General features: G+C 31.0%; 3 long non-coding RNA genes across 3 annotated transcripts; 2 read left to right on the plus strand and 1 right to left on the minus strand.

Annotated features, from left to right (window-relative positions):
- Positions 1-2,786: 2,786 nt before the first annotated feature.
- LOC149056921 (uncharacterized) lies at positions 2,787-5,243 on the minus strand. Its single transcript, XR_016190888.1, has 3 exons — positions 5,202-5,243; positions 2,904-2,977; positions 2,787-2,853 (listed from the first exon to the last, which is right to left on the minus strand). It is a non-coding gene; the product is annotated as an uncharacterized LOC149056921 (long non-coding RNA).
- LOC149056922 (uncharacterized) lies at positions 3,940-11,430 on the plus strand. Its single transcript, XR_016190887.1, has 3 exons — positions 3,940-4,249; positions 4,302-4,371; positions 10,607-11,430. It is a non-coding gene; the product is annotated as an uncharacterized LOC149056922 (long non-coding RNA).
- Positions 11,431-18,347: 6,917 nt separating this feature from the next.
- On the plus strand, positions 18,348-18,926 carry LOC149056923 (uncharacterized). The gene is made up of 2 exons (XR_016190900.1): positions 18,348-18,575; positions 18,826-18,926. It is a non-coding gene; the product is annotated as an uncharacterized LOC149056923 (long non-coding RNA).
- Positions 18,927-19,894: the final 968 nt, after the last annotated feature.

A 19,894-nucleotide genomic window follows, 5' to 3' on the forward strand; every position in this document is an offset into this window, starting at 1 on the left:
GTTTAAGAAGTCTTTCAAATGCTTTTACCAAAACAGAAAAATCTCATCAAGAATAATTAAAAAAATACTAAAATGTATGATGCCCAATATACAGGGTGATTTTTTAAGCATGCTCGCCCCATTTTTATGCTTAAATTATGCATATATTCAAATTTTGATTTTTGGAATATTTAAGTGTAGGTAAAGGCGATATTTTTGAGTACTTAGATTTTTCACAACTTTTAAGGAGTATCCTGTAGCGATACCAACTTTGGTTTTTCAAATGACAACCTATATGTTTTAAAGCAAAATGTGATTCAGATAATTTTTCTGAAAATTTTGGCATATTGCAATCAAAATTCGAACGAAAACTTCCAGAGTTATTCTACTTGAAATACTAAGGAATAAGGATAAAAGTCTAATACTTAAATGCCTACGTTGTAAATGGATACACGTACATATTTCGCATTTGTGCTATTGTACACTATTGTTCGGTATTTTATTATAAGTAGGTATACCTATGCTATACAAATATTAACGTTGCCTATAAGGTATAGGTAACATGGATAAAATAAAAAGGATATTATTTTATTCATATTTTCTTTTCTTTTGAAAATTGTCAGATGCAATATTTGGCCATTTAGTAATAAGTAGTGATTATTAACAAATATTTTATTTTTATATTGTATACCGAATTATAATTATCGTATCCATTTACAACGTAGGCATTTAAGTATTAGACTTTTATCCTTATTCCTTAGTATTTTAAGTAGAATAACTCTGGAAGTTTTCGTTCGAATTTTGATTGCAATATGTCAAAATTTTCAGAAAAATTATCTGAATCACATTTTGCTTTAAAACATATAGGTTGTCATTTGAAAAACCAAAGTTGGTATCGCTACAGGATACTCCTTAAAAGTTGTGAAAAATCTAAGTACTCAAAAATATCGCCTTTAACTACACTTAAATATTCCAAAAATCAAAATTTGAATATATGCATAATTTAAGCATAAAAATGGGGCGAGCATGCTTAAAAAATCACCCTGTATAGTACTCTGGACTTTACAATAAATACACGAGATACCCAATCAAAGCTTTTATAATAATTTATAATTTTAATACATACTAAATAAAAATAATGAGAATCGTTTTCCCCAATCTGTAAAAAAAAACCTTATGATAATTTCTAATTGTTTCTTGTATATCTACATTAAACATTTTATAAGTTAAGAACACTTATTAGGATAGATATAGTATATTTATTCTAAAACCTATTTATCGGAACAAAAACATTTTAATTAAACCTCCACAATTATTCATAAACTACAAAGCACATCTTCCTTATATCACCTTACGTAAATTAATTCCGTGATAATTTGTATACATTTTTTAAGCGGTAAGTTGAGATCAGATATGAATCTATATCTATATATCCTATATATTTAATTAGTATTTCCAATAATAGACAGCTTTCAAGTTGCTTGGGATCGAAGCCCTCCGCTCAAATTGTGAACTCCTCTAAAAATGTAAGGAATTTTCGTTTATACTTTGAAACAGTTGCCCTAAGGCCTTTTCATATTTTGAAATGATAATACTGACTTTCTGGCAATCATTTCATCTGTTTATCTCTGTAGACATTTTTATTTATGTCCAATGGGTGGTGAGTACACTAGGACGACAGTCAGGCCGGAAAGTCAACTGTATAGTGTTCGGCGTAATTCCACAACGGGCAAAAGGCACCATCCCATTTACAAAGTAAGTTAAAATATAGTTCGAGGGATTAAGAGTTTAGGGAACTGGGTCAATCATTAGTAGAGTCTAGCTGTCAATAGCGACTGCTGCCGTGAGTCGGAACCGGGAACGGTCGGCTTTTAAAAGCGACAGAGGTGGGTTACATTGGTCGAGAATCCGGTACGGTGACTTACGTCTCTCAAAATTCGGGGATCTGGCAGATTCTGCACGTTCGCTGATATTGGTTCAGGTGGGTCGGCGAGCCCCTGATTGATTGTCGTATAAACGGAATCGTTTATAAGAATGTTGAAATTGAAGTATCCCATCTCAACGGATATACTGATATAAATATACGTTTAGTGATTGAAACCAGTGCTGATTGCTCGAAAACTTCTTGGTATGGCGAGGGATCATAGCACCATTGCCACCATTGCTTGGTTGTTATAACCATAGATAATAAAGAAATGGATTGGCCATCCCTATACCTTATACACGGAGCGTTCTGTGATCGAAGAGAACTTATGTTACCACAGTGGTTAGATAGTGGTTGCCGGGTAGCACAATTTTAAAGCATGACGTCTCGGCGCGCGAAATTTTAAAATATGCCAGCCCATTAATTACCATTCGACTATCAACAATCAGATAGGGCATAGAACCATAGATAATTAATAATTTTTAATGATGACAATAATATTGATATAATAAAATAATAATTGTTCGGTATAAATACAAATTAAAATAAAATGGGTGATCTGCTATAGGGAACTATGTCAAAAACTTATAATAATATAATCTATAATAATATCACAGAATAGAATCTATTCAATAGATAAATAAATATGATATAACTAATATTAACTAATGATAAATAATGATATTTTCAATTTTGTTATTGTCAATCGACAATTATAGACTTAGGTTAAGTCTAGCATGAGGTCTATGTTGTCATTTTGGCAATAGATAATAATAAAATACATGATAAATAAGAAATTATTTAATTTATTTGTCATGATAAAGTATAAACATAGGTTAAATAATAGGTTAATGAATAAGTTTAGTTACATTAAAATTAAAATTAAAAATCACACAAAAACATATTAAAGTTACTGGTTTTGAAATAAAACAAGTTTTGTGTATTTAGACCTAATTGTTATGGTATCATTTTTATTTTTTAATTCGTGATACATTCGTACCTATATCTAAATATTTTAAGATAATTAAATTCGTCAATTGGTCCCAGTGAGTATCTTAAATGGATATATTTTCGCTGCAATCGTTTTTATTAAAATATATGTTTAATTGATGCAAATTAGTACATCATTTTTAGTTGTAATTCACAATATTATAAATTAAGAGTTAAAACTTTAATTATTTTATTTCCCTATTCAAGACAAGATACGAATATAGTAATATATTGATTTATTATTATTTAATATTTATGGTGATAAACTGATAAAGCCTATGATACCAATAATCAGTAACCTGTGATACATTTTGTAACCATATTGGTAACTTAAGTTCTCTTCTGTCACAGATGAGAACAATAGCATGGCCCATCCATTTCTTTATTATCTATGGTTGTAACCACGATTTAAGATATACAGGTTGCACAACGAAGACAAATATTGTGACTCTAGAACTGACACTTGAAAAAAATTAACTCTCAACGCTCCTTGCGGGGAAAATTGTATTTCAATGTCGCCACATATAGGGAAAATTTTTATTATTATCTAAGGAAATTAATTTTATTTTAAATTATTATATAAGATTGTCTTTTACTTATTGTTATACATAAAATAAAGTATTCAAGTCCATGTTCAAGTATAATAATAGAATTAATAGTATAAAATCAGAAGCTGAATCAAATGACAAAAAAAGCGAGGCAAAATTTCGAAATAGATAATAATACAAGATAATAATATAAGATAATCATAGGCGTTTTGCTTATTTCGATTTACATATTGCATATAGCATATAAATATTGATATCACGTTGCACCGGCCGCCACGCACATAATTATTTATTTTATTTTGTTGTATTTTTGTAATAATTATTATTTAATGTTTCACATGAGTTATTATATAATGCATAGATTATACGACGCGCTATCGCCGTCATCGACGACGGAGCGCGGACTGTTAGCACGGCCGCCGCCCGCCGCGACAGTTATGCAAATATTATTAATTAACACGGCCGCCGTGACATTTTTGTCTTGTGCCGAACGTTGTAGCAGCAGTATCGGCACGCGCGTTTCTATATCAGAGTATATTATACATAACACGTGAAGTATTTTGTTGACCGGGCTTTGCGGACTATTATTGTTTCGTTCCCGGCTCCTACATTTTGGTGACCTCGACGTGATATCAATATTTATAGGTAATATGTAGATGGTCACTTGTTGGCGTCAACACTACTCGATGCGCTTTTCACTCGTCATTCAATTGAAATTTAGCCATCGAAAACTTGATCTTTTGGTTCGATGCCGTCTCAAGGATGAAATGATATGAAATGTGATAATACACTGAAAGGTTTAATTTTGGTAAGTAAAAATATTTATTGAAGATACAAATTACTACACACTATCTTTACAGACGCAAACATACATCGACTGATTAGCCCGTTGAGTGTTGAGTTAGCGTTCGTTCCCCACATCACAAATAAGTAATAATATTATGATAATAAATTATATACTACTACTACTAATACTACTACTACTACTAATAATTATAATAATCGGGGTTCATAACAGATGGTTTTGATAATGACTTTTTTATTTCGTCACATGGTGTAACCGTTACGACTTCTCATAAACAACTTAGTAAAAATAAACACATATTTTATAAATATAAAGTGATTATATACAATCCCCGAAATAAAATAGAAATTTTACATATAAATTATTAAATATTATTAAATTTCCTGATTTTGATAAATCTTACAAATACTTTTTAACGAATCATAAAAATATTATTTAAAAAAAGTACAAAAATGTATAATGTCCAACATATGAAACTCCAGACTTGCTAAAAAATATGTTATGTCACCTGGAATAACCTGTTCCTTTGATGTAAATTACTTGAGCTGAAAAAAACTATGAAATTGTCTCGTAGTTTCAACGAATCGTTTGTTATTTAAAAATATTACCCATCGATTATTAATTCCCAAAACACCAGTTACTAGATCGCTCGTCGTACAAGTTTATTTTAAAATTGTAAATTGTTTGTATATTTGAAAACACTCATAACTCGCTTTAAAATTAAAATATAATAAAAAGCCGATGAGATGCCCTAGATAATAATTTTTTATAATAGGTCAATTTCAAAAAAATCACTCAAAATTTTAAACTAACGGAGATAAAAGTGATCTGCTGAGCGTAAAATTTGCTATTCTACGCACTTGTACGACGAGACAATACGACAAGGGTTAATTTACAAGGGTTAATTTTAATACACGCTTATAATAGTTATCATTATATATTATATATATATTACCAGTTGATTCATCGGTATCAGCATTGAATCGATTAGTCAAGTCTGTAAAAAATTAACTACATTGTGGAAATTTTCATTTTTTTTTTTTGTGTTTTTACATTCTAAATCATACAATAGTCAGTCAAACTATAGGTCAAATATTCTAAAGATTCTACAAGATATTCATAGGGTGAACAATTTTAGATGAATCTCATATTTATCCAAAAACTATAATGCGTATCTCTCATAACATTTAATTTTATGTATACTTGGTTAGCTATTAAGTATAAATACAATTTTAATTTTAAAAAAGATATTAATAATCTTGCACAGCATTGACCCATGAGAAGTTAATTAACAAAAATGCATGTACATTTTTCAAGAAAATTGAATACCTCAAGCTTCAAGCCTATTCATAAAAGTATTTGATGTAATGTAGTTTGAATAGCTAGTATAGATTTGATGAATTTTAGTTAAACGATAAAAATGTTTTTATGAAAAGCTACACTGAGCAAAGCAACAGTAATTTCCGATAAATTCCTAGACTTTGGAATATTCCCGGGAATTCCCTAAGAAACTTCCTATATATTTCATTAGCATTTTTTATAAAATAGACAGATTTTATTAATGCGGAATTGAAGCCCTTCGCTTACATTGCTCTTATACAATTAAATAAATAGATGATCGTAATAATTCTCAAAATGAAATATATTTTAAAATAAATACAACTATAAAACAACATATTTTAGAAAAAAAACTGATTTCTCACTTCGATCGTCTAAAATTAAATAAAAATGTACACATTAATTATAGAATATTTCTAAATTTCCTGATTTTAATAAATCTTACAAATACTTTTTATTAAGATCAAATATTGATAAAATTGTGCTAAAAAAAGTACAAAAAATAATAATAATGTCAATGTAAAGATAATAATATTATAGTATGTTTCCTGGGATAACCTGTTCTTGACGAAATTTAACAGAGTTGGATAAACTATGATGTTGTTCCAACTTCATTATATAGGCTACTGCCTATATAATAGGATTATTATCCATAGAATGTTTCCAAAAACAAAGAATATTACCGAAATATTTATGTGTTACTCAAGAGAAAAATACTTTTTAAGACCTTCTTGGATCATTAAAGTATGAATAACACGCCAATCAGAATATACGGTTTAAATTTATACAAGTATTATCATTTTAATTATTTAAAAGCCCATAATTACGCTGAAAATGTACTTTTCACTGTGTAATTTGAATAAGACACTCTTACAGTGATATTAGGGATACTATATTTTTGATTCAAATCATTTACAACCACAAGTTTAATTAAATGTTTCAAAATATTAATTTTTTTAAATTTTTTGATATTTCCGATAAGTTCCTAGACTTGGAAATACTACTAAAAATTTATAGAAAACATCACTGAGTAAATTTTCCATCCACAATAACAAAACGCTTTTTAGTTAGGTTAAGTCAGTATCACAAACACACATTTATTTTTAAAATACTAGCCCTCCCTGAAATTGTTTTGATTTTTCTGCCTATATTTCAGCAATGGAAATTTTGTAAAAACATATACCATAAGATAAACATATTTAAATATTTTACTAAATAAAACTGATAACATACTTCTGGATTGTACTGGAAAAAAATTAAATTGTTATTTATTGTAAAAAAAAATTTAAATTTCAAAGTTTTGGTCAATAATACCTAATACTTTTTACAGAGACAGAATCAAAATATCATAGAAAATAATTATTTTAAAAGATCTCAAAAAAATACTAAAATATACAATGTTCAAACATGACACCACAAACTAAACTGTGTTTGTCATGTGCCGCTATATTTATATGAATATTCTCAAAAGAATTACCGGTAACAATCAAAATGCAGAAATACCTTTCAAGGAACTAACATTACATAACCTGGAAAAGCTGCATAGAGCAGCCGTTCAGATTGACGTCGTTTTGTTTCATCAGGTGTTGCCCGCTTACGTTACATCGCTGGCGTATGTTTAATTCCTAGCCTCCCAGACGATGTACGTGTACTAGTTGTGTGATGATAGTTGTAGTAGGACGAAGAGGACGATAGTATTGTGCGCGATTGACTGCACGCGTAGCCGGGTGACACATGTATAAGTGTGTGTGTGTGTGTGCGCAGGCGGCAGTTACATGTAAACACGATTCGCGTCGCTGTCTTCGTCGAGTTGCCTTCCTCGTAGATCTAAGGGAAGGGAAGAGATTGAAAGGATGGACTGTGTAGGAAAGGGCTAAGCTTTTGAGTTTATGTATAATAATGAGGTAACTATCAACAACAATGTCTTGTGGTAGGCATATGACAATGTACAGAACAATATTTTATTGTAATGTTCTGAAACGGAAATGACTTATCAACTAGGGTTAGTAAATAATAAAAATGCGCTACCACAATCCGGTCAGCAGATCAATAAATCAATTTAATAATAACTCGACAACAAATAAGTAATACCACAGGTAATAGTGGTAATACGTTTCACGATGATACGAATAAAAAAGTAAACAATAAATACGAAATAACGTGTGTACGACCTAGTATCGGAGTTGAATAGCGGTGATAACACGGTGACGGTGTAGTTGCCCCGGAATGACAATCAGCAGGTGGAGGTAGTCCTGAATGCGACGATACACCGAACATCAACGATGGCGAAATCGGCCAACGAGTCAACGACCTCGTGGACTTCGTTACTAATCAATCGCAGAATGGTTGAGCTCTCGTTGAACATTTGACGACACGACAATGAGAAGCGAGCACAACACGGTTCGGGCAATAATTACGAGCCGGCGCGTGTGAACGGCGTATGACAAACGACAAGACACGTAGTGGGGATAACGGCGGAAACGCACTGCGTACAAAAAACGGACGATACGACACGAGAAAACGAAACACCACACGGTTCGGGCGCACGAAAACAACCAATATGGTGTTGTTGACGGCGACGGCGCACCGGTTCGCGACGTAAAACAATTCCGGTAGACAGAGAAACAAAACACAAGTAAAGGCCAAGACGGTTGGGCAACGACGAAAAGTCGGTGGCGTGAACACAACGACCGGTGGCTAGGCACAACGGTATCCATGAACAACGGCAAATAGAGATAAGTGGAGAATCAGTGATGTTGGCTTACGCAGATGATATTTTAGTGATAGGTGATACTAGAGAGGAAGTTACCCAGACAACCGAGAGACTACTTAAGGCAATCCTATCAATGAGCTTAAATATAAATTAAAAATAAATTAAATACATGGTGATGTCATGGATATTCGATGCAGTAGACAACTTCAAGTATTTAGGAGGAAACGTCAATAACAAGAACAATATGCACCAAGAAATAAATGAAAGAATCATGAGCGAGAGCAGGTGTTACTATACTACGTATAATCATTGATTATAAATACTATAATTTATAATCAATGGCCATTAACAAGGTCATTAAAAAGGTGATGAGAGAAAGTTAATAATATATGAAAGAAAAAGATTCCGGAATATATTTGGACCACGATTTAACTGAGAAACATACACGTTTGATAGAAGAAAAAATGAAGAGCTATAGAAATTATACAAAAGATCAGATATTCTAGCCTTTATTAGAAATAAAAGATTAGAATTGTTTGGACACACTTGGAAAGCGGATGGTCAACTAATAAAAAAAGTATTCGTGGAAAAAATGAACTAAAAAAGACCCCTATGAAGATCCAGGACCCGGTGGATCGATGTAGTTGCCTAGGATTTGAAAGCCATATACCAGAATGTGACATATGAGGTGACTTACAATATAGAGGGATGTAGTGGCCTTTAAAGGCAACAATGGTCCTTAATAGACCGGTAAGCTGAGAAGAAGAATAATAAACTGATGTTCACTTAATGCTACAGCCGTCAGAGACAATTTGAAAACTCCTTAAAAAAAAAAAAAATGTGAATCATTCAATACAATTGAAAAAAAAACTAACCTATTGGTTAATAATTTAAAGTCGTTTAATCATTAGAGAAATTATTTAAAATCACAGATGTACGCTGACAAATGACATTTAAGCACTTGAATTAAATTTAAACAAATAAGACACGGATTAAATAGGGTTTTGGAATTATCCAAAATTATTTTTATTATTCTTTTATATTCTAGGGAATAATATATTTATGATTCAGATCACTTACATTCACACGTTTAATATTTAATATTAATTATCAAGCAACATAAACAATATCTAATTGAATATACTAACACATTTTTCAAATTATTCTATTAGTGTACCCCACTCCACCAAAATTTGTTTTTAGGTAGTTGTGTTTAATCGAAGTCCGATGCTTGCTTAGATGTTTATAATGTTAGTTCCTTGGATCTTGTAATGGATACCTACTACCTACACTTCTCATAATGAAAAATTTTGTATGAGTAAAAATCTTAAAACAAACAACATGTTTTACAAAATAATATAATTTAATGATACGTACTAGCATCATCTAAAAAAATGTAATTATTAATAATTATAAAATATATTTTATGACCTGGATTTGTTAAATCCTGTTAACACTTATCAAGACGGATTAATTTCATGAAAAAAAATTGAAAAAAGAAAAATAATATTATGCATATCATATAACCAGGGCTCGGGACTTAAAGCATTTGCTTATTTTTATGGATTGACTTAAAATGTAGCATAGTGCTATGATGGAATTGTTTGTCATATTATAATACGTTTAATTATTAAGTTTGAAAGTGTTTTTTTCGATTGTTTCAGCGATTTTTCAAAAAAATGCTTATTTCCCGTTTTTCTATTATTTTTGCTTATTTGATACAGAATTTCTACGTTTTTATAATGTTTTCAACTATTATAAATATCGTTTACATTTAATTTTTCAGAAAATCCCTCGGAAAATCCTTAAAGTCTCGAAAGTTAAGTTAAATTTATTTTATTATTTAAAGTTAAAGATTTATTTTTATTTTGTTTCATTTTTTAGTTAGAATTGTTTAGTTTTTTGTCTTTTGATAAATTTTTTTGCAAAAATTTAAGTTTTTTAAAAGATTATTTGAGAGCTTTTAATGATGTTTTTAAGGGCTTATTTTAATGATTTTTAGTGGTTTAAGTCCCGAGCTCTACATAATAAAACATTGGATTTGGTAATCACTACATTATATCCCACGGGGTAACTTGTTAAATTTAGTACATTTAATTGAGCTATGAAAACTGAGAAGACTTTTTTCAATTTTTTTCTTTTATGTTAAAACATTACACTTTTATTTTAATAATGGCAAGTTACGGCCCATCTTTGCACATTTTTTACAGCATTGATGCTTTAATCTATTGATAGCTTGAACAAGCATCACTTATCCCAATTTGTTAGTACCTACTTATTTATTTAATATTTTTTTTTTTATTATTTAGGTTGAGGCTTCGACAGCAAGGGTCATTAGTCTGCGGAACTGTGAGGGAGGAACTGTTGGTTTGGAACTCGTGGATGTTTTTGGCAGAATTTCATATGGGCACCCGTAGGTTTCTGCCATGCCCGGGTGGGAAAGGTGGCCTCTTTTTCCAGACACCGTGTACTGCCTGTAAAACGATGCCGCCCATGACCGGGATTCGAATCGGCGACGCGCGACGGTGTGCATCGCAACCGACGCCTTAATCCGCCCGGACACTACACCCCCATACTTATTTATTTATTATCGTGTATATATTGTATTATATAAGAAAAATTATAACATCATTCTAACACCAGATTATTATTTTACAAATTGTACATACTTGTTATAAACCTTAAGTATTCTTTACGTAGATCTGTAATAATAAACATCATGACAATTTCCAATTCTACATCATATACATCAGTAACTCTTTAGAATTTACCTAATCTATTTAATAGATTTAACCATTAATTCATCATTTTAATTAAATCACCATATCTATTTGAATTCTACAGAACTTATTTTAATAAGTTACGCATAATTTCTTAATATTCAAGTAGGTACAAATAAGATGTTAATGAAAAAGAGAAAAATAGAAAAAAAAATGCTTCAATATTTCATCCACAAACTACACAGTTTCATTTTTCAACATAACAAGGTAACTTTTTTTAATGGAATTTAATTGTACTTATAATATATAATTATAAAAAAATACAGTCAACATTATTCTATATTTATAATTAGTTAAATTACAGAGGTAAAACTGTACTACATTTACACCTAATTCACAGCAGAGAAGCAATGTGCCAAATACATATTTTGTTTAATTTTTCATAAAATAATCTTGTATTTTATGATTAAATGCAATTTTTGATGATTTTTTTGTAATTAATTTTATGATGCCTGTACGGTGAGGCACTATGTGACTGGAGTTGATGCCGAACGGGACCAACTGCCACAAACGGAGGTGGCCAGCGCCCGCGATTCAACTGTGTAGGCAACTCCTCTCACGTCCTACCGATGCCCCTAACAACGATGTGAATAGGCAACCCAAATCACTACTCGACAATTTATAATTAATAGACGACGATGACGGCGGCCGCCTGGACCAACGGTTACACGACAAAGGGACAGGAACCAAGTTACACGGGAGACAGGATGGTACAGGTTATCTATTGTAACGTAGTCGGGGATGACCCGTTAAATATAAGATATTCAGGGAAGAAACTATCGTTCTTTTGAATATATTGTCACCGTAGCTCGGGAGCATGAATGTTATTAGGATCTTAATATTACAAATAAATAACGATTGGTCTAAATTATTATTAATACAAACAGATTTATTATTACTTACGGTTTACGAACAAAGTTACCAAAAATGTGGAATTGTACGGAGTTCAGGTGAGCGTGATGGTAATCGCGGAGAACTAGCTTCTTCTCCATATTCCTATTTGGCCGTAGCCTTACAATAATATTTATATTACGGAACAGGAGGGGCTTAATACATATTCAGCATAATATTATTTATGTTATGTATATGATATACATATATATATAGTACATAGGTTTCTATATCATGTTAATATAATATATATTGTATGTAACAATCGTTACACTATGATAGCGGGGGGGGGGGGGGCTGTGGTCTGGTCCGGTTTGATGCAATGACGCGCAGGGCTTACAACTAGAAAGGGGTCTTAAAATTAATTAAAAACTAAGATGAGTACGATGCGTGTTGAAGGTGGTAAAGATGAACTGGGTAGCCTTGGCGGCCTCTCACACACCACACCGGTTGCTGGCGGACTTACGCGTGCTGACAACCAACATCAACAGCTGACGCAGGATCGCCAGAGACGTATTCAGAAATTTGGCGCCCGGGTGCCAATGTTTTTCCGCCAATTTTTTTGACTTTTTCAACCTACCGAGCGCGTTGGAGCTTACTTTCCGATGACAACCCGTTATCGTCATCCTTTTTAGAACAAAAGTTAGAAAAAAAAGCAGATTTCAAACTTTAAACATTATGTTATCTTTATAAATTAATCACATTTAAATATTTAATATAAAATAGGTTTAGTTATTATCAACTATAATTACAAAACAATAAATATTTAAAATTCACATATTTTTCATTTTCATTTTCATTAATTAATGGGTTATGTAAAAATCTAATGTCGCCCCTATAAAAATGCCGCCCGGGGCGATCGCCCCCTCTAGCCCCCCCCCTAAATACGTCACTGAGGATCGCCCGATCGTAACGCCATGTTGCAACACACTCAGACATGGGCGAAGAACGTGTATAGTATAAAAAGAACAATGACTCACTTATGGGTGTTGTGGTGAAGTTTATTGTGCAACAAGGGTGGCTTTACTAGCACACGACAAAGGTACGTTGACAAATACAAAGATAAACAATGCCGTAGTGGCGATTAACAATATACAAACAACAATGCCGCAGTGGCGATTGACAATATAAAGAAAAAATGGTGAGAAAAACACATGAGAAAAAACGAGTGTTGTAATAGCGAACACACACCAACAACAAAACAAAAAAAGATATGATAAACGAATGAATATATACAAAGACATTACATAGAATACAACAAACGAGAAAAAAACAAAGACAATATACATTCTTAATTACACAACAATATTTACATAGATAATTATCCGATGGGAGGAGGAGGATGGGAGCTCGACCGCGCAGACTACCTGGACGATCTTATCGCATAAATGCTAAAATGCGGCGAGCCTTGCGATACTCACAGTCGGCGCGAACAATACCTTTACTTGTGGTTTACTTTATAGTATAGATATATTGTTGTGGTTAACGTGCTACATTGTGTTACTGGGTGGTTGTGATTCAATTGTTGGGGGGTCGCGAGAAGTTTATTTAATTATACAGATTGTAGAAAATGTATCTTTTTTTAATTGTATCCAGATCCGGGTTGGAAACAACTAGCGCTTTTAGTTCACATGTCCGCCGCCTGTGACCACACGCAATTGCGCGAGCTCCAACCTGTGTAGATAACCGTGTTATTGACAATTTGTGAAATAGTTTTAAAAAATGTATCGTTCCACGAGCGTAGCGAGCGGCTTTGTAAAGAATGTTTTGTCGAAAGGGCCCGTATAAAACTTCAGTTCCGGCCGCTCCGGGGCCCAATAGGTGCTTAATCCGGCCTTGAACCTAACCTTGAAAATTATGAAGGTAGATACCAGTTTTACTCATTGATGGAGCACGATGATAGTTCTCGCGGGAAAAATTGGGTGCATTGCACATGTGTGGAATTATCTTCTGCGCATGCCCAAAAACACAACAAGGTTTGCTGCAATAGTAAAATTTATTGTATCGTAATATTCTGGTATATGCATCGTCAGAGAATAAATGAATAATTGGGGATTGTTGAAGAAAAATCGGGCGAAAACAACCTGATCCGTAAATGATATATATTCTGCAATGTCTGTTCGGTATAAATGTACGAATTGCGTTATTTTGTTCTCTCTATTGTCACAAAAAAAATATACATTTGCTCACTTTGTTGAATATTAGATTGTAAAATTTATCATACCGATATTCAACTGTATTATATTATAATAAACTATACTCTGCTATTATATATTATATTTTATATTAATTTTTAATACATTTAAAAAACCTAAATTAATCATAGATAGGTACACTAAATATTAAAAAAAAAAAAATATTTTAATACTGTTGAAAAATTAAACTCATGCTATAAATACATTTTACGTATTATAATTTAAATTGAAAATATTACACGTACGATTAACCATAGCTAAAAAAGAAAATTATTATTATTTGTTATTTATGGGATATTAATAGTAGACCTACTGTAATATCTTAGATACGGATTGATTGAAACATACAAACGCTTTTAAAATATAAAGTTAATTGATTTATTTGAAACCAAACCAAACGAAACATAGTTTTTTTTATAGTTCATGAATTCAGAGTCGAAATATTGTTAAATAAGATGAATAGCCTAACTGAATGGATTCATAACTACAATAGTACTCATCAAAAAATTAAAAATTTGAGGGTGGTCATTTTTACAAAAGTTATGAGACACAAATCACATAAATTTAATTTCAGAATTAAAATTAAAAAAAAAATACCACAATATTCACTTACTATTTGCATTTACTGCATTGACTAGAAAGAAAATAATAAACATATTATTTAATAAACCACAATACACAAAAATTATATTACATGGATGACCTAATATGACCTTCTACAAAACATTTAATTTGTAGAATTTTACAACGAACAAACGATGGAAGTCAAGCAAACGCATGATTTAAATTCAGGTTTACGGTATAAGTATTATATTGATATAAACAATTTAAGATTAGGTTATTCATAATTTATTAGTTAATTACAGCAAATAAATATGAACAAAATTAAAATACTTAGTTCATAATAGTATTTGTTTCACTAAAAATCATATTCAATTAGAAGATATACATCAACAGCTGTAGTACCAGTTGGTTGCACTTAGCTTACAAAATAATAATTTAAAAAAATCTAATTTCCTAGCATCCCACCTCTAGACTTTAAAATTCTAACTACTAAAGATTTCGTTTGCGTTGATATGTGCTCATGGATCATATTTTGTGTTACAACCCCTAATAAAATACAAGAGATCTATATTGGGGGTGCCAGCAAAACGCTCAAAATGAGTCTTTTTTAATAATTTACTACTGATATTCTGTACCTACTTATTTTTCGATGTTTGTGCTCCTTATAATAAGGATGTCTACTTAATTCCATAGGCATTTCATGCATTATTACACATATACCATAAAATCTATCTTCTATCTTTCTATCTATATAATATAGATATTTAAAAAATAAAATCACACTTCTTATCTAAATTATGTTGAATATTATATAAACATAAGATTAAACTTTAAATATATTTAGGATGCATATTATAAATAGTGTAAATCTAAATAATGATTTAAAATTTAATCAACTTACGTTGCTCTATTATAGACAGAGAATACCCGACAATAATTAATAAGTGTATTATATATTTTATAATTATAAAATATTCATCAAATGTTATGATGAATGTGGAAAATCAAGTGATTTGTTTGAAATGTTTGCAATGAATTTTCAAGGTTTTCGGTAAAATATAAATTTCGAAACATAGTAATTAGGGTTGTTCGCGCCATTGAGCAGCGCGAGTGTTATTATTGTTATTGTGCCATCACTTCGCACGTTCTCTCCCTGTCGGCACGGACTACTACCAAAGAATAGATGAAATTAGAAAGGACATTTAAAGCAAGGAACGTTTAGCATGTAGTGGGGATGGTGGCCGTCATCTTCTTATTTATGCTGTCATAGAATTTGTTAGGTTATGAAATTAAGTTTTAATGAACACTATCATACATCGAGTTTGTAATGTTTGTATACATATTTTTGACCTATTGCTTTTTCACAATTTCACATATTATTTTGCGCTTGTGCTAACTGTTATTTGTATTAATTGAATTTTTTTTTTTTGTCAATTGATTGTGGTTGTCGGTGTATTAATTTTTACAATGAATACATAAAATACTTCAAAGAATTACATCAAATGTTCGTATTCATAATATGATATATTATATCATATTAGAATTAAATTGTATTATAATTGAATAATATACCTAGGTACTATTTAATTAAAAATAAGCCAAAATTGCAAAAAGTTGGACTTAAACACTTAAAGATTTTAAATTTTTAACTTGAACCGTATCATTTTGTGTATTTTGTTATTAAGTTTCATTATATATTTACACAATATAATTGTAGATATGTTATTACCATTGTGTGGACAGACTGATTCATAAATTAGAATATGGCCTCCACCTTTTTGTGTGATAAGTATGATTACCAAGTTATAAAATTTAATTGTCTACCCCTTGCTACTAGGTACAACACTGGACTGGAAACGAGACGTTTACCGCCGGGCCTCTTAGTGTCCTTGAGAGAGGTGTACGAGGGGGAATCGTACATGAGCGAATCTGGCGCCATTTATACTTTAATGATAAACCATTCACGCCAAATAAACTTACATAAATATTAAATTATAATAAGCACCAACTATAACATAATATTGTCATATATTATGTTTCACCCGAACATTCCTAACTCTAAAGCACGGACTACGTTTAATTGTTTATTGTTTGAAGAAATGGGTAGTATGTCTGTGGTAAGCTAGGCTGCGCTAGATTAGCTCACGTACAATTCCCCTTTCTACACCTCTATCGCTAGAGGCTAGCCAACATTCCAACAACCTAAAAACATTTTATAATTTTATTACGTTCGTTCTTTCCTCTTTCTTTTTCTTTTCACTTCTCGAGCTGCACGGTCATCGTCCCAGCCAGTGGCTAACCTCCGGCGATACGCTCTCTCGTTCATCGACCTCCGCGCGACATTCACCAACACGCCGACGTCGATACGAACCAACCCGCACGTCTCTCGCAATCCAACCATCGCACCGACTATTTGATAGCTGAAAATTTTGTTTTCCCCCACGAACACATACCGACCGGACGAAAACCTTAAACCACGTTCTCTTTCTGTATCGTCGCATATCAACCTGTCGTGCTGATATTTAAAATAAATATAAATAATAGTATTGTCGAAACAATTTGTGTCGTGCGTATTATTTTTCAAAACTACCTCCACCTCCACAAGGTTCGACCGGCCAACCGCGGACACCTACCAGGATCAACACCACCGTAGCCGTGTCAATAGTGTACATTGTTAAGCCAACAGGCTCTATTTCATATTATACTCTTGTTGAGCTGGCATAGGTAGGCCAACAATTATATTACATTATTTTACTCATTGTTCCTATTTTTTTTTGTCATTTAGGTACTATATTGGGCCAATAAGGCTATTAAATGCATTCATTTTAATTGACATTATTATTGAATCGGAGTTTATAAATTGTATAAATTATCGTTATTATATATTGTTATATGGTATTTATTATTATAGTGGGTACAAAAAAGAAGACTATTGTTGTTATTGATAAATATAATTATATACAAATTTTAACTTTATCATATACAATTATCATTATTATATATTGTAAGTAGTGAATTAATTTACTACTGCCTACCAGGGCCGTCCCGAGGGGGGGGGGGGTGTAGGGGGGGCCACCCCCCACAACTCATCTAGTGGGGCCCAGTCGGCACATAGCTCAGCGATCCGTTGAGTCGGCAATTTTAACAATATTCAACAATTATAATATTATAATAATATTTCAAGTATTTGAAAAAATATTTTATATTGCACAGTCAAATTATGAGTTCAAATATTTTGCTATGAAATTTATATAACTACTTTATTTATAATTCAATAAGAATATCATAATTAATAATAAATTAATAACTATTAACAGTAATAACTGATAAGTAAAATAATAATAAAATGACAATGAAATATTGTCGTTCCATCCGAATAATATGCTCGATTCTCGATAACAATATGTCAATATGTTAAAAATAGATCTGATGTACAAAGTACAAATCGTCAAATCGACTGTCTGTACTCTGTATTGTCACCCATATGGCTATACAATATCACTACATAGTGTACATGATAGACTGAACAGTTAGTAATACGCTGTTATTTTCTAAACTAAGCTTAACATTTTGCAAAAGTTTTTCAGTCTCTATAATTTTATATTTTTACTTTTATAATAATGAGTGCCACAATTAATGTTAAACGTAAGAGAAAACGTGTTAAAGTCGAGTGCTTAGAATGTGGAAATACATTTGACGATGATTTTAAGAAAAAGCACGAAGAGAAGTTACATAATGGTAAACGGATAAATGTGAAACATGTTGGCGCTCCTAAAAACCCGTTCGAAAGTGCGGCCAAAACTTCACAACTTTTATCCAAACAGATAAAACTGCATAATATGATTCCGGTAAGCTTTTATATTTTTTAATTGTTATACACCGTAATTGAATCCAATTTTAAATTTCACATTTATAATATTAGTTCTTGATACATTATGTATGGTAAAAAATATTGAGAATAGAATTTTCATATAACATTAAATATACAGACATACAGATACAGTGCTAAATAAATTTTAAAATATAAAAATGTTTTTATTCTGATTTCACTATAAGTGCCTACTACCTACTATATAATATGTATAATTTTTAATTTAGTCAAGTTCAACTCAAACAATATGTAGCGTATCCAAACTGAAGCTAAACGTGAAGGAATAACAGAATCTGTATTAGATGAGGTAAGACATTAAAATACAATGAAATATACATATATAGAACTATTGGTACATTATGCACAAAAAAAACAAACTAAAGTAACGTTTTTCATGTATTATTTGATATACAATAAAATATTACAAATTCCCTCTTTTTATTTCCAGTAGATAGTACTTATACAGGCTCTAATCTAAAAGATCTAGATTTAGTCCAAACTCAACTAGAGATATTATTTAACATGTTACCAGATGATTCAAAAAATTTTGAATCCTTAATGGAAAAGTCTGAGGAAGTCAAACATATTTTACCATGTGCTAATTTATTATGTCGTTTGGCGTTAACTCTCCAGTGAATGTTGCCTCAAATGAAAGGACATTTAGTAAATTAAAATTAGTGAAGACATTTCTTAGATCAACAATGAATGATGACCGGTTAAATTCCTTAGTAATATTAGGAATAGAAAAAGATATTGTAGACCAATTGAATATTAACAAATATTAACAAATATTAAAAAATATTCTAGTTCTTAGTTATAACATATTCATACTTACAAGCCTGGGCAAGTTAATGATAATTTTTAACTGAGTTAAGTTAAGTTAATGGAAAACATTTTAAAAAGTTTAAAGTTAATAGTTAATCTAATTCTTTTTTTAACTCAGTTAAGTTAAAAGTTATATGAACATTTTCAATTAACTTAAGTTAAGTTATTTTTTTTTTATTTTATATTTATAATATCAATATAAATAATAAAAATCCTAAATATTATTGACCACAGGAAATAGCCAATAGCTTTTCTATATATAGGTATTGAATTAATATAACTATGTAGTAAGAATGAAAAAAATACAATCTTTTATTCTTTTGATTTATTAACACACTAATACAGACAACTGACAAGTATTTTACATTTTTTTTAAATTATTAAATAAAAATAACATGGTATTTAAGAATGTACTCTGAATACTTTTTCAGGAAACTAAATGTCTAAAACTGTTTGAGAATATAGCCAACT

This window comes from Diuraphis noxia, unplaced genomic scaffold (assembly GCF_037042655.1).
Source record: "Diuraphis noxia isolate RWA-SAM2 unplaced genomic scaffold, SU_Dnox_SAM2 contig0003, whole genome shotgun sequence".
Taxonomy (NCBI): domain Eukaryota; kingdom Metazoa; phylum Arthropoda; class Insecta; order Hemiptera; family Aphididae; genus Diuraphis; species Diuraphis noxia.